This window comes from Canis aureus, chromosome 38 (assembly GCF_053574225.1).
Source record: "Canis aureus isolate CA01 chromosome 38, VMU_Caureus_v.1.0, whole genome shotgun sequence".
Lineage (NCBI taxonomy): Eukaryota > Metazoa > Chordata > Mammalia > Carnivora > Canidae > Canis > Canis aureus.
The window spans coordinates 16,732,559-16,748,781 of record NC_135648.1 but is presented as its reverse complement, the minus strand read 5'-3'; the positions used below and the strand labels follow the sequence as shown (position 1 = coordinate 16,748,781).

The 16,223-nt window shown below is 34.0% G+C and overlaps 1 long non-coding RNA gene across 1 annotated transcript in view; it reads left to right on the top strand.

Annotated features, from left to right (window-relative positions):
* LOC144307220 (uncharacterized) overlaps window positions 1–5,414 on the top strand; it is a 65,340-nt gene extending 59,926 nt beyond the window's left edge. The window contains exons 2-3 of the long non-coding RNA XR_013374152.1: window positions 4,939–4,993; window positions 5,338–5,414. This is a non-coding gene — a long non-coding RNA (uncharacterized LOC144307220). The remainder of the gene's footprint in view (window positions 1–4,938; window positions 4,994–5,337) is intronic.
* The last annotated feature ends 10,809 nt before the right edge of the window (window positions 5,415–16,223 follow it).

The window sequence follows — 16,223 nt, the reverse complement described above, 5'->3', positions numbered from 1 at the left end:
TTTTTTTTTTGGTGAAAACATTTAAGATCTACACTTTTAGAAGCTATCAGGTATATAATACAGTATTATTGACTATATTCACCATATTGTATATTAGATCTACAGAAGTTATTAATTTTATACCTGGAAATTTGTACCCATTGGCCAACATCTCCCATTTTTCTCACTTCCCAGATTCTGGCAATCACCATTCTACATTCTGTTTCTAGGAGTTCAGCATTTTTAGATTCCACATGTGAGTGATACCATTTGTTATTATTTTTTTCTATTTGTTTTGCTCTGACTTATTTTTTTCAGCATAATGCGAAGTTTCATTTGTTATTGTAAGGGTACTTAGGTTGTTTTCATATCTTCATTATTATAAATAATGCTGAAATGGACATGGGAGTACATTGAGATCCTGATTTCATTTTCTTTGGATATATATGTATAATTATTGATCAAATGGTAATTTTGTATTTAATTTTTGAGGAGCCTTCATGTTGCTTTCCATGATAGTTGTGCCAATGTATATCCCCACCAGCAGGATTTCCTTCACATCCTCATTGATGCTTGTAATTACATATCTTTTTTATTTTTATTTTTTTATTTTACATATCTTTTTAATAATAGTCATCCTAACATGTGTGAGGTAATAGTTTATTGTGGTTTTGATTTGTACTTCTCTGGCAATTAGTGATGTTGAGAACATTTGCATGTGATAGTTGGCCATTTGTAAACCTGCTTTGAAAAAATACCTGTTCAAGATGGTTTGTTCATGTTTAATCATAGTGTGTTTTGTTTTCTTACTGAGTTGTATGAGTTTTTTTTTTTTTTTTAGAATATTTTGGGTATTATCTCCTTAGCAGGTAGTTAGTTGGCTTGCAAATAATTTCTTTTATTCCAAGGTTGCCTTTTCATTTTGTTAATCACTTACTTTCCTGTGCAGAGATGTACTCTCACTTACTAAATTTTGCTTTCATTGCTGGGCTTTTTATGTCATATCCTACCCCACCCCCTAAAAGAAAAATCATTGCCAAGGCCAGGGTCAAGGAGTTTTTCCCTCTATTTGTTTCTAGGTGTTTTACAGTTGCAAGTCATATGCGTCTGTTTTTAATCTATTTTCAGTTCATTTTGTGAGTTGTATAATATAGAGGTACAAATTCATTCTTCTGAAAGAGATTATTCACTGTTCCCATCACCATTCAATGAAGGACTATTCTTCCACATTGATTATTCTTGGATCTTTTCTCAAATATGAGTTGACTGCAAATGTGAGAGCTTATTTCTAGGCTCTTGATTCTATTTTATTGGTCTGTATCTGTTTATTCCAGTACCATATTGTTTTGATGACTATCGCTTTGTAATGTAATTGAAATAAGGAAATGCAACGCCCTCAGTTTTGTTTTGTTTTGTTTTGTTTTGTTTTCTAGATGTTGCTTTGGCTATTCAGATGTTTTTGTTCTGTATGTATGAATTTAGGATTGTTTTTCTATTTCTGTGAAAATGCTACTGGAATTTTTATAGGCAGTGTATTAAGTCTATAGATTGCTTAAGGTAGTTTAGACATTTTAACAATGTTAATTCTTCCATGAACATGGAATATCTTTCCATTTGTGTTTTTTTTTTTCAATTTATCAATATCAAAATTTTCGGCACATTTTTTTTGCCTTCATAGTTAAATTTATTCCTAAGAATTTTATCATTTTATCATTTTGTAACTATTATGAATGGTATTTCTTTATTTCTTTTTTAAAAAGATTTTATTTATTTATTTGAGAGAGAGAGAGTGCACAACTTAGGGGAGGAAGGGTAGAGGGAAAAGGAGAAGCAGATTCCTCACTGAGCAAGGGAGCCTGATGCTGGGCTTGATCCCAGGACCCTGGGATCATGACTTGAGCCAAAGGCAGATGCTTAAAGCACCCATGTGCCTCTGTATTCTTTATTTCTTTTTCAGGTATTTCTTGTTCACGTGTAGAAACATAATTGATTTCTATATGTTGGTTTTGTATTTGTGACATTACTCGATTGATTAGTTCTAATAGTATCTGGTGAATACTAGGATTTTCTATACATAAGATCATATCATCTGCAACAGAGACAGCTTTACTTCTTCCATGCCACTATTTCTTTTTCTTGCATGATGCTCTAGCTAGGATTTCCACTTTGAATAGGAATGGTGAGAATGGGCATCTTTGTCTTCCTGATCATAAAGGAAAAATTTTCAACTTTCACTATTGAATATAATATTACTGTGAGCTTGTAATATATGGCCTTTATTATGTTAGGGATTATGTCTTGTCTTTTATTTTTTTTTATTTTTTTTTTTATGTCTTGTCTTTTATACTGAATTTGTTGAAAGTTTTTAACATGAAAGATTTTGAATTTTGTCTTATGCTTTTTTTGCACCTACTGAGATAATATGATTTTTAATCTTTATTTAATGTGGCATATCACATTTCTTAATTTGTATATATTGAATCACCTTTATATTCCATGGTGTATGATTTTTTTAAATGTAGTGTTGAATTCAGTTTACTCATATTTTGTTGAGAATTTTTGCATCTGTTATCATTAGCTATATTGGCCTTTAGTTTTTCTTTTTTCTTTTTTTTTAAGATTTTATTTATTTATTCATGAGAGACAGAGAGAGAGGCAGAGACATAGGCAGACGGAGGAGAAGCAGGCTCCATGCAAGGAGCCTGATGCAGAACTCGATCCAGGAACTTTGGGATCATGCCCTGAGCCAAAAGCAGATGCTCAACCACTAAGCCACTCAGGCATCCCTGGCCTTTAGTTTTTCTATATTGTTTTTATCTGATTTTGGTAATGCTGACCTCAAAATAAGTTTGGAGCTTTTTCTTCTTTTTCAATATTTTGGAAGAGTTTGAGGGAATGAAAGATGGATGCTCTGATATACATAATGTTCCAGAAACAGTATTTGTATAGTAGAATATAAGAATTTGGTTTGCTTATCTGAATTTTCCAAATAATGCATTGAATAAGAGGCTCCAAAAAGTCACCTTAAGAATCTGACTTTTAATAATAATATTATTTGATAAAAAAAACAACCCCTCCTCACACATAAAAAATGCTAAAAACATTGTGCTTTATATCCTTGTCATTTATCATGTTCTATAAGGGAGAATAGTTCTGGTTTGTTAAACATTAATTAAATTCTCAAATTTAGTTCTTGCTAGTATTGATGATGCTTTAGTTGGTGAATTATTCATAATAACTAATAATAGTTTAGTTGCTTAACTTCTATTTATAATGAATGTAGTACATCATTTTGAATTTGATCTTTCCTACATTAAAATCCACATTTACCTTTCAACCCTTTATAATACTGTATAATCTTTCTTGTTTAAGAGACCTCTTAACTTTATATATAATTACAGAAGTTTGTTCAGCACATAGTGTTATATATTTCTGAGTGTAAGGTACTCACTCTGTGCTAACACCAGTATGTCTTCTCTTGTTATAAATAACATAACAAACTTTAGTGCCAGGAACCAGAACCATCAATGTAGCCAAGAAGAAAGAGTTGAAAGGTACTGAATTTAAGAAAGGTGATGAATTTACCAAACCAGCATTAGCCAACCTATTCATTAGTTTGTTTATACTTTTTATTTAAATTCCAGTTAACATATAGTACAATATTAACTTCAGGTGTACAATAATGAAACAACCCATTTTAAAATACAAAGATAAAACTAGTTTAAACTCACTGTAAAATGGGTGAATTTAGGGATGATTTGAAAGGGAAAAAGGTTCAGAAAAGGTTGTCAGACATGAATAGATATTTTTCCAAAGAAGACGTATAAATGGCTAACAGACACATGAAACGATGCTCAATATCACCCATCATCAGGGAAATACAAACTAAAACCACAGTAAGCTATCCCTTCACATCTGTAGGAACGGCTAAAATTAATATCTCAGGAAACAACAGATATTGGCAAGGATGCAGAGAAGGGGCATCCCTCTTACACTGTTGATGGGAATGCAAACTGGTGCAGCCACTCTGGAAAACAGTTTGGAGTTTCCTCAAAAGTTTAAAAATAGAACTACCCTACAATCCAGCAATTGCAGTAGTAGGTAGGTATCCAAAGGATACAAAAATAGTGGTTCAAAGAGGCATATGCACCCAGTGTTTATGGCAGCACTATCTACAATAGCTGAAACATTTAAAGAGCTCAAATGTCCACTAACTGATCATAAAGAAGATGTGTACCTGATACATACCACACACACACACACACACACACACACACAGTGAAATATTACTCAGCCATAAAAAAGAAATGAAATATTGCCATTTGCAATGACATGGTTGGAACTAGAATGCAATATACTAAATGAAATCATTTAGTCAGAGAAAGACAAATACCATATGATTTCACTGCTCTGTGGGATTTAAGAAACAAAACAGATGAACACAGGCAAAGGAAGGAAAACAAAATAAGATAAAGATAGAGAAGGAGGCAAACCATAAATTAACTAAGGCACAAACAGAGAGTTGCTGAAGGGGAAGTGGGTGAGGAGATGATGTAATTGGGATTGGTATTTAGGAGGGCACTTCATCTAAAGAGCACTGAGTGCTATATGCAACTGATGAATCACTGAATTCTACCCCCAAAACTATTATTACACTATATGTGAACTAACTTGAATTTAAACTTTGGGAAAATAAAAAAGGCTGTCAAAGTCAGCCTTCAAGGTAGATCCTTTTAAGATGATCCTCCAAGGTGGACACTCATTTGGGATTGAGTAAAATTCATAATATTGCCATTTGGGATTGGTGGACACATAAGGAAATGGTGTTGAAGCAAGTAAACTGTTATCTGAAAAGGCATGGTTGCTTAGGTGAAAAGATTCTTGTCTTCAATAAATTGCACTTAAGGCATTTCCCAAAGCAAACAGTAATTTGTTGTTTTATGGTCTTATCTTTTCCAGGCAAAACTTTAAGTCACATTGACACAGATGGTCTCAGTTACCACAGACTGCTAAAGTAAGAAATAACAAGTGTTTACTATCTGTTTGGGTCTTATGTTTTGCTGAGTCTATGAAAAATGTACTGCCATCTTCATTGCTTGGCTTAAGAACTAGAGTAGGATCAGTCCCATCATCTGGTGGAAGTTGGAGTAATGTTAACTATCCTAGCCTCAAAGATCAGGACCATTATTTGTTCATTGTTTTACTTCTTCATTTAGGCTTTCAAAAATTCTCAATGGCTTTTGTTGTCATTCTACTTATATCTGAAAACAATTATACCGATATGGATATGTTCCCCTATTTTCTTGGAGCTACAACCTAAATTTTCTGTGCTTTTTTTTTTTTTTTCTATGCTTTTAGATTGCAGAGGTCATCCCTTGCTTCACAACTGTTGAAATTCTTCAATTTAAAAGTAGCCTCATATTTGTGCATCAAAGGTAAATGTAACAAATTCCTAAACTGCTTAATTTGCAAGCTTCTCTAATCCCATTCTCTACTTCTCCTATCTTGGTTTTTATCTCAGACTCTCCAATCTCAGCTTCTTAGACTAGAATTCTGATGCTGTGACCCATTCTTGCTAGTTAGTTCCCTTACTCAATTCTACTTGTCAGATATCCATTCACTGGAATTGAGTTCCACCATAAATCAGAGATCTCCCAGAACGCAGCACAGATTCATCTGTTGCCCACATTATTATTTTTAGTTCAATTCTAAGTTCTCCATTTTCTTTGAACAATCTTTTACAAAGCCAGCCTATGGGTGCCTGGGTGGCTCAGTCAGTTAAGTATCTGACTCTATCTCAGCTCAAGTCTTGATCTCAGGGTGGTGGGTTCAAGCCCTGCATTGGGCTCCATGCTGGGCATGGAGCTTACTTAAAAACAAAAATTCAACACCAAAAAATAAACAAAACTAGCCACTGCTACTAAATAAATTGCCCCAGTCTGTATTTGACTCAGTGACACCACCAAACCCTTCACTTACATGGCCTTTCTCAATTTCTAATGTTTCTCTCCTATAGGCTTTGTGGTAGGTAGCCCAGATTCATCATACCTTTTACCCTGGACTATTCTTACTATGGCTGATAATATTCAAGAAGAAAAAAAAAAGTTGAAAACAGAGCAAGAAAGCCATAGGGCTTAAGAAAAGAGAGAGAGAGAGAGAGATTAAATAGTAGGAGCAATGCATTTTTTTCCTAATCAGATCAGCTGAAACAATTTGTTTAGCAGAATGTTAATTATCTATTGCCTGTGTCTTGATTAGCAGAGTAGTTTTAACAATTATGTCATATCCTTTCTCAAATTATTTATCTCTGTATTTACATAGCTATTTGTTGACAATTAAAGAAAACTACATAGATATTTGAGGAGAATAATATAGTAGAAATTGTCAATGTAAAAATCTTCATCTCCTGAAAGTAATTCTGGTTTAATATATTATCAGAGGAATCTGCAAGTGAGACTCTTTTTTTTTTTTAATTTTTACTATAGAATCTCCATTCTGTTCTAAGCAAGATCGTTATTGTATTTGCTCTGAATAGGCTGTGCACATTTACACTTTTGTTCCTTTGGTAATTCTTTTGCCTGCTTTGATTACCAGGTCATTTCCCTTCTCTCTGGCTAGCCAATCCTCTCAAAGTCATAGAATTATTTTCTAGCAAATACTTACTGAGAGACAGAGCTTAAACACTGTTACATGAAGTGTTCATCATCATTCTTCTGAAAATGGATTTTCCATGCCCACAAAGAAGAAAATCTGAAAGCTTAAGTACATACTAAATCACACACAAAGGGAAGTCATCTTTCCCTTTGCCGGGGTCCTATAGCTTGTAAGCATAATTTAGAACTAAAGATATTTATTGCTTTGTTCTCTTTTAATTTTTTAATGCCTTAGCCATGTTTCTGAAAGTAGGGGTCTTGGGAACAAGGAATAAAAGGAAATTTTCTAAAAAAAATAAAAAATAAAAAAAATAAAAGGAAATTTTCTTTCATATCCTCTACAGCACATATCTCAATGTAAACAGCATATATTTCATAAAAAGTTCATCAATGAATCAGTAATTGATTAAAGGCTTGTTGATTAAGGTAACAGTTTAAGCTGCTTACTGTATTATACAAGAGCACCAGGCATGGTGATGAATGTATCCTGAGAACAAAGAGTCCAGGTCACTCTGGTGATTGCCTCTTGGTGAATAAAGCAGTTAGCTCTAATTCAGAAATCCTTAGCTCTACTTGGGTATTCATTTTACATATTGTATCCACAGGGTATTCAATATTATTTCCTGAGTAGAAAAGTCAATATTTCAGGAATAAAAATTCACCGTGTAATTCAAAACTGTGTTCTCACAATCTTCAGGGACATGTCCTGCATTTTTTACATGCATGAAATACATTGAAATCATTTGGAACTTACACATAAAAATGACAAATTGCATCATTGGGCTGAGTAACTTTAGGCTTCAAGCCAAATATAATTATAAAGCACTGGAAACATTGGGATGTCATAAAGGGAACTGAAGAATGTGACAAATTTAACTTTTAACAATGAATACTGGGATGCAATTTATAAAATAATAAAATATTGATTTATTTAATTAAAATAATACATTCTTATGAAATTAAAGTCCCATTTACACACACTTACTCTGCAATGCAAACTGCATCTTTAGGTCCTAAAGAATTACTGATACAAAGTCAGAACAATGATTATTGCTTTTTCTTTTCTCTAGCAAGACTGTGGGTGGGAAGAAAGAGAAAATTGAAATATGAAGAATCAAAACACTCAAGAATTGCTAACATTATTCATGTTTTGACACAAGGTATTATTATTATTATTATTTAAGATTTTATTTATTTATTCATGACAGACAGAGAGAGAGAGAGAGGCAGAGGGAGAGCAAGAGAACCAGGCCCCATGCAGGGAGTCTGACCTGGGACTCAATCCCAGGTCTCCAGGATCACACCCCAGGCCAAAGGCAGCTCCAATCTGCTGGGCCACTGGGGCTGCCCAACACAAGGCATTATTATTAAGTAGGTATATTGAACAAAGAGTCAGTGTTCAGTCCTCATCCACCTTGGCAAACTTAATATACTGTCTTCCTGGAAACACTTTCTTTACTTGGCCTACAGGACATACATTCTGGCATTCTTTCTATTTCATTGGCTGTTCCATCTTATTTTCTTTATGTTGATATCTCTTTATCTACTAATATATTTTTTTAAGATTTTATTTATTTATTCATGAGAGACAGAGCTCTCTAGAGGCAGAGACACAGGCAGAGGGAGAAGCAGGCTCCATGCAGGGAGCCCGACGTGGGACTCGATCCTGGGTCTCCAGGATCAGGCCCTGGGCTGAAGGTGGCGCTAAACCGCTGAGCCACCCGGGCCACCCTATCTACTAATATTTTAATATTAGAATGCTAAAATTTAGTCTTTGAATTTATTCTGTAGATTATTCTCTCTTTGTGATCTCATCCAGTTTCATTGCTTTAAATATCATTTAGTATATTGATGATCCCAAATATTTATAGTCCAATTGTCTCTTCATACTCCACCTAGATATTTTAATTAGCATCTTGAAATTAATATTCCAAAACCACTTCTTATCCCATTTAATAGCAAATATAGTCTTTTAGTTGGTCACACCAAAAGTCATCTTTGAGTCTTCTTTCACACTTCTCATCCCTGTGATGGAATGTATATTATAATACATCCAGATATAATACATCCAAAATCTGCACATTTCTCAACAACACTGTACCTTCCTCATGCAAGCCACCAGTTTTTCTTGACTAGGTTATTATAATATTCTCCTGACCCTGTCTTCTCTTTTCTACATTGCACTTTGTGGTCAAGCACTCTTATGAGAGCTTTATATTTTTATCTATTTTTATTCATATAATTTCCTTAAGTTAATACCATGATCATCCTCATTTTAAAGAAGAGTAAATTATGGAAGACTAAGTTACTTGTCTAGTAGCTCATGACTGAGAGTCATGATAAGTAGCCAAGCTGAGATTTGATGTTGGGTACTGTTAGAAAAAAGTTTAATTTTGATCAGTTGTTGAATGGATAAAACACATATCATATTTGTATATATAATCATTATATAGATATTTCCACAAAAATTAGCTTCCACAAAAAATTAGCTAATATAACAGCAGAGTTAATATAAATTTTCCATACTCTGGTATGTAACATATGCCTATTTTATTTTATAAGTTTTTAAAATAATTAAATTACATGTTATTTTTGTAATTCGATATTGAATTTTAAAAATGAAATTGGGATAAAATATTTGTGAAATACCAGGAAGTTATACTTGAATTATTCTGTTCAAAATTCTTTTTCTATTTGTAATCTGTGGTGACTATGTCACAAAGAGTAAGTATGTTATTCCAGCTGCTATATTTTGGTGTGTTTTCATAGATAAATTTGGCATACATAAATTGTGGATTTGGCTCTAGATAGAGTATGATTCCTTTTAATCTCAACTTGTACTTAATATTAATTGAAACAAATATGTAATTACATGTGAAAGTTTAATTGGAAAAGAAGTGAAGCTATTAAAATGTGTGAGTGAATAATATAGATTTAAGAAATTCTATTTTTCCCCCTCACTCTGTATAAGGAGGATAGGTTTTAGTTGGAATCCCTAATGGATAACTTATAAAAGGTATCAAGTAAACAATTGGCTTCATAAGATTGAATTTGACTGAAGAGGTCACTGCTGGAACTGGAACTTACCTGAATATAGACATTATATGTAGATATTATTTAAAGCCAATAGTCTGAGGGATGATGATATACAGGATAACAGAGACCTTTGAACTATACCTTGAAACTCCAGGCATTTAGCAATAAGGAAGAAATTAAGTGTGGAAGAGGATGTGTGTTCATGGGAGAGAGTTTTCGCCTCAAAATATGGGGAAATTTTAAAACATTTAAATGGCAAAATACAATATACAATGTTATTTACAAAGATCATATAAGATGTAAGGTTATCTGGGTGGTTCAGTTGGTTAAGCCTCCAACTCTTTCTCTCAGCTCAGGTCATAATGTCAGGTAATGAGATCGAGGCCACATCAGATTCTGTGCTCAGCATGGAGTCTGTTAAGATTCTCTCCCTCTCCTTCTGCCCTCCCCCCACCCCACACATTCTCTCTCTCTTTAAAAAAAAAGTGTAAGATGCATGTCTATTTTATTTTTATTTTTTATTTTTTTTATTTTTTAAAGATTTTATTTATTTATGAGAATGCGAGAGGAGAGAGAGAGAGGCAGAGACGCAGGCAGAGGGAGAAGCAGGCTCCATGCACCGGGAGCCCGACGTGGGATTCGATCCCGGGTCTCCAGGATCACGCCCTGGGCCAAAGGCAGGCGCCAAACCACTGCGCCACCCAGGGATCCCGATGCATGTCTATTTTAGAGGAGCTTACAGTCTAATAAGAGAGAGCACATCTACACATTATGATAAGTAATAATTACCAGGTAGGAATAAAGACCGAAAATCCAAGTTCAAAATCTCCATTTTCTTGCAATCATTTTAAATAATACATTAGGTTATGATTATACATTTAGTATTAAGTTCATATTGTACTTATCTTGGATAGCAAGCATGTTTTTAAAACAACCAATTTCAGTATTCAGATTCCTTTTTTAGAAACCATTGTTGCTTATAGTGTTACGACAATATTTTTTTTTACCTTTTGTCTTCTAATATTGATGATATTAACAGGATTTTGATAAAGGTTTCACCTTACCAAGAGGGAAGAGTAGTTCATTGCCCTCAAGTAGTTCAACGGCACACATACAATTATTATTCCTTTAGGTGTAAAGTATTCAGGTCTTGAGATGGTAAATACACTAGTATTCCACACAGAAATACGCTAGTGAGTTAGCAAAGTGAGTAAAGAAGAATTAGCCTTTTGTAGGCAGCCAAACACAACAAAGCAGCAAATATTTTCCCATTTTGGATAGTTTAAACCAGATATAATAGTGTGATTTTTAAAGAGGGAATATAATACTTCTTAGATGAATGTGCTTATATATATTTTATATATATGCTTCATATTATCAATACAGACATATATATATGTCATTGTGTGTGATGCCATGGATGAGAGAGAAGTAGCAATTGTGATTATATATATATATATATATATATATATATATATATATATATATAGTGGAAGTGAAAGTGGATATACATTATATATACATAATATACACATATATACATATATACGTATATATATATATATACATATAATACCCAGTGCTCATCACAAGTGCCCTCCTTAATGCCCATCACTCATTAAGCTCATCCCCTGACTATCTCCCCTTCAGCAACCCTCAGTTTGTTCTCTATAGTTATGAGTCTCTTATAGTTTGTCTCCTTCTTTTTTTCCCCTTACCATATGTTCATCTGTTTTGTTTCTTAAATTCCACATATGAGTGAAATCATGTGGTATTTGTCCTTCCTTGACTGACTTCACTTGGCATAATATTCCCTAACTCTATCCATGCCATTGCAAATGGCCGGATTTCATTCTTTTGGATGGTTGAGTAATATTCCATTGTACACATATACCACATTGCCTTTATCCATTCATCAGTCAATGGACATTTGGACTCTCCATAAATTAAATATTCTTTCAAGGATGGCAGTTCTTCAATTGATAATATACATCAACTGTTATTCTTCAAGTTAGGGAGCCTACACTGTATATTAAATAAACTTTAATTCACAGGATTATGGGATATTGTAATATGTATTTCTTATCACTAAGGTTGTGTGTAAACTTATACAATTGAAAATGACTTGAATGTTTTCTTCATTTGCTTATAGTGTAATTTTTCCCCAACAAAATGGCTAATGAGGAACATATTTGGGTCATTCTTTTATAGATCACATGTTCAAGGAACCTTTTGTTTTCACTTTATCCTCGGATCTCATTGTGTGTTATGTCATGGATGAGAGAGAAGTAGCAATTGTGATCTATGTGCCTTTTGCATTTGTTTTCTATCTAATCCTAGATTAGGCAATAGCACAATTTTTGCTTTTCATAAGATCAAATCATTTTTCTCTACAAGTTTCAAACTTATTGACTGGACACTGGTTCTCACATCTGAATCTAAGACTCTACAGCCCCTTCTCTGTAAGTAAGCATTGGTGAGCATCTGTATCTGTATGGAGCTAGAAGAAATACATGGAGACCAATGGTATGCCTGCCTACAATGATTTGTTTCCTTTAAGAGGTGAGGAATTATTTAAGAGAAACATACTATTTTGACACTAAGTAGTGCATTGTAACACAATTCTGAGACTATCCACCAGGAATTAGTATAGACCCCAGAAATTCAAAGACACTGTCTCCAATGAGACTGGCCACACTACAGATGCCAAAACTTCACTTTGGAGTCTCTGGGCCACCTGCACTTCTGATCAACTGGTTATAAATACTAGCATTTCCATAGCTTCCTCTGGTTTCATAGTTAACTAGAAAGGCTCAGAACTCAGGAGAACATTACACTAATGGTTACAGTTTTATTAGAAAGGATACTGATCAGGACCAGACGAATGAAAGGTATATATAAGGCAAGATCTGAGAGGGCTTCACATACAGAGCTTCTATACCCTTCTGTGGAATCAGACACATCACTCTTATGGTTCATTCATGTATTTGCCAGCCAGGAGGCTCCAGGGAGCTTTAGTGTCCAGAGTTTACTGGATTTTCATTATGTTGGCATGTATGAGTGAATCAAAGACCAAGTAGTTAAGCTCAATCCTGTTCATGGAGGCTGGGCTGGTAAAGACCCAATTCTTTTTTTTTTTTTTAAGATTTTATTTATTTATTCTTGAGAGAGAGAGAGAGAGAGAGAGGCAGAGACACAGGCAGAGGGAGAAGCAGGCTCCATGCAGGGAGCCCGACATGGAACTCAATCCCAGGACTCCAGGTTCAGGTCTGGGGTGAAGGTAGACGCTAAACCACTGAGCCACCAGGGCTGCCCAGGACCCAATTTTTAATCACATGGTTAGTCTTTTTTTGTGGCCAGCCCTCATCCTGGGGCATTTGAATAGCATAAACTCACTGTGATCCAAGGCTTCTGAATAACAAAACATTCCTATTCATTGTGAAATTCCTCCTATTTAGTTTCCTTCCCAAGAACCCAGGACAAAGGTCAAATTCTTTATGATACAACACAAATTAAAGTTATTAGGATAATAAAGGTTGGGAGAGAGGCATTGAGGTAACATGGAATTAGCTAACATATACAAATTTTTCTGTGTACTCTTGTAGGGCCTTGAATGAAAGGTCAATATGTTTTCTATAATTTCTATGTGCACATTTTATACTTCACTCTATCTAATCAAGATCTATTCTTTCCAATTGAAATACACTTTGGGGGATCCCTGGGTGGCGCAGCGGTTTGGCGCCTGCCTTTGGCCCAGGGCGCGGTCCTGGAGACCCGGGATCGAATCCCACGTCAGGCTCCCGGAGCATGGAGCCTGCTTCTCCCTCTGCCTGTGTCTCTGCCTCTCTCTCTCTCTCTCTCACTGTGTGCCTATCATAAATAAATAAATAAATAAAAGTTTTAAAAAAATGAAATACACTTTGGGGGCAGCCCTGGTGGCTCAGCGGTTTAGCGCTGCCCTCGACCCAAGGCCTGATCCTGGAGACACAGGATCGAGACCCACCGCGGACTCCCTGCATGGGGCCTGCTTCTCCCTCTGCCTACGTCTCTGCTTCTTTCTCTCTCTCTCTGTGTCTTTCATGAATAAGTAAATAAAATCTTAAAAAATAAAAAAAGAAATACAGTTTGGACATTTGATGAATACGGATAAGAAAGTTTGTAAATAACTGAGATGAAATGCCTTACTCAGGTATGTAATAAAAATTTACAAAAAAAATAATGATAAAAAGTTAGACTCATGTTTTAGGTTTGAAACAGATTGGTGCTTTCATTTATGTTGTGATTCTTTGAAACCTTTTTCTGTTACTAAAATAACTTTCATATGCTGTTTTTCCATATTAGTTAAAATGACTATGTTTGCATTTGTCTTTCTCTTTTTATGTGTATGTGTATATATATAGTATATAGAGATATATATGTGTTTATATACACATGTAGATATGTAATGTGTGTATATATCTGTATATAATACCCACGTAAATGCAATATTCATCAATTATAGGAAAATGACACAATCAATGCATTGTATCTGGCTTATGTTGTACAACATACAGTTTTAAATTATTGTCAGTTAATTAACAAGTCAACAGTATGCATTTTTAATGCTGGGTAAATAGAGAAGAGAAGGTTTCAGATATATACTACTGAGATCAAATAAAGTACAGGTGCCATTTTTTTTATATTTGTTTTTGGACTTTTTTGGATTACAACAAAGTTTTATGCAACTATTATAACAAATGACAAGTATTAATAAAGATTGATAAACAATAAATGTTTTCTTTTATTCTTTATTTTAAAAAAATTGCCAACCCTATTAAGGAGATTTTAATTCCTCTTCAGCAGAAAGAGATATTTTAGAAATTATTTTTATGGCAGCCCGGGTGGCTCAGCTGTTTAGCACTGTCTTTAGCCCAGGGCGTGATCCTGGAGACCTGGGATCGAGTCCCACGTTGGGCTCCCTGCATGGAGCCTGCTTCTCCCTCTGCCTGTGTCTCTGCCTCTCTCTCTTTGTGTCTGTCATGAATAAATAAATATAATCTTAAAAAAAAAGAATTATTTTTAAACTGAGTGTGGCACAGAAATTTTCAAGGGAGAAGCCAGAGTAGCAAATGACCATTATAACTGCTTAAAATTATACCCATTTTCATGGGGGAAGATACATATTTCTTGGATGATACTCATTTTGTGAAAAGTAAAATGTGATGAGATGAAAAATTAGCTAGAATTTCCATTTCATAGTGTGTGTATGCAACACCGGAATGAGTTTTTAAAAACATTGCACCTATGGGCTTGGAATTTTAGAATGTAAGAAGATTAGTTGAAATGCTTGTTCAGAGTGTAGGTTGTGGGGCTCCTACCCTGGATATAGATATGGGATTAAACAGATGTGGGTTGATACCAGAAATCTATATTTTTTGCTAACATCCAGAGTGACTGTGAAACAGTCTAAGATATGCTTTAATAAATTATAGGAGATTTATATATTACCTAAAAAAAGGGGATAGATCTTTAATGGAACTGAAAAATAAAAAATCTACAGGAATAGATTTAAGAAAGATAGAAACAAACAGATGTTTAAAAAAAAACATTATGTTTATATTTCCCTGTAGTTGTAGTTTACTGTTGCCAGGAAACACACACCTAAGTTTAATATATTTATGAGAAAAAAAATTGGCTTTGCTAGAATAAAAAGTAGACTAAAAATATTAGCAGATGAACTTATATGCATGTTTGCCTACCTAATCATGCTAAACATTACATGCACTTAATTATCAGTTATGAGAATTTGCTTTGGGTCAGTAAAATTATTTCCAACATTTTCAACAATTCTGCATGGTAACAATTTAACTGGTTTGTTGTCTTGTTTATAGCATTAGGACCTACATAGAGAATTTCACTGCATGTGAAATTTGAAGGACACGCTTGAAAGCTAGTCTCTAATTCAAAGAAGAATCAGTATTTGCCCTCTTGAAAGATAATGACGGCACTTAACAAAATCACCCTGTAGTCAATGGAAAGCAGAAAGTGTGTAAAGCGGATATATTTAGGAGTCAAACCTAGAAGAAACATACATTTTAAAGTACTACCTTTGGGAAACAGTGAGATAAAATAATATATTAGTGTATAGCAATAGATAAAATCATATCAACAATGGAATTCTCTAGTGAGATTGAGAAATAAAACAGTTCCAGCTTATCAAATGGTATTATATTCATAGAGACATGTATTTACATATTAGTCTTTGAGCCAGAAATTATGCCAAGTGAAAGGAAAATGATTCAGAATAATTTTTTTGTGATACATTAATTTGTCGTCTCTGTATCCTTTTATCTCTTCTGGGTTATATCATTTATCCACCTACTAATATTTCATAATAAAACTAGAGATGAACTGTGGCATATATATATAACATTCAGTGATAAATGACTTAAAATCAATGTCCTTAGAATAACTACAACTATTTTTAAAGTTAAAAGATGTAAAGGAAAGAAAAAAATGTTGCTATTTCTTGCTTAGAATTCTTCAAGTAATCAAGAGTAAACTTGGCCTTTTTTT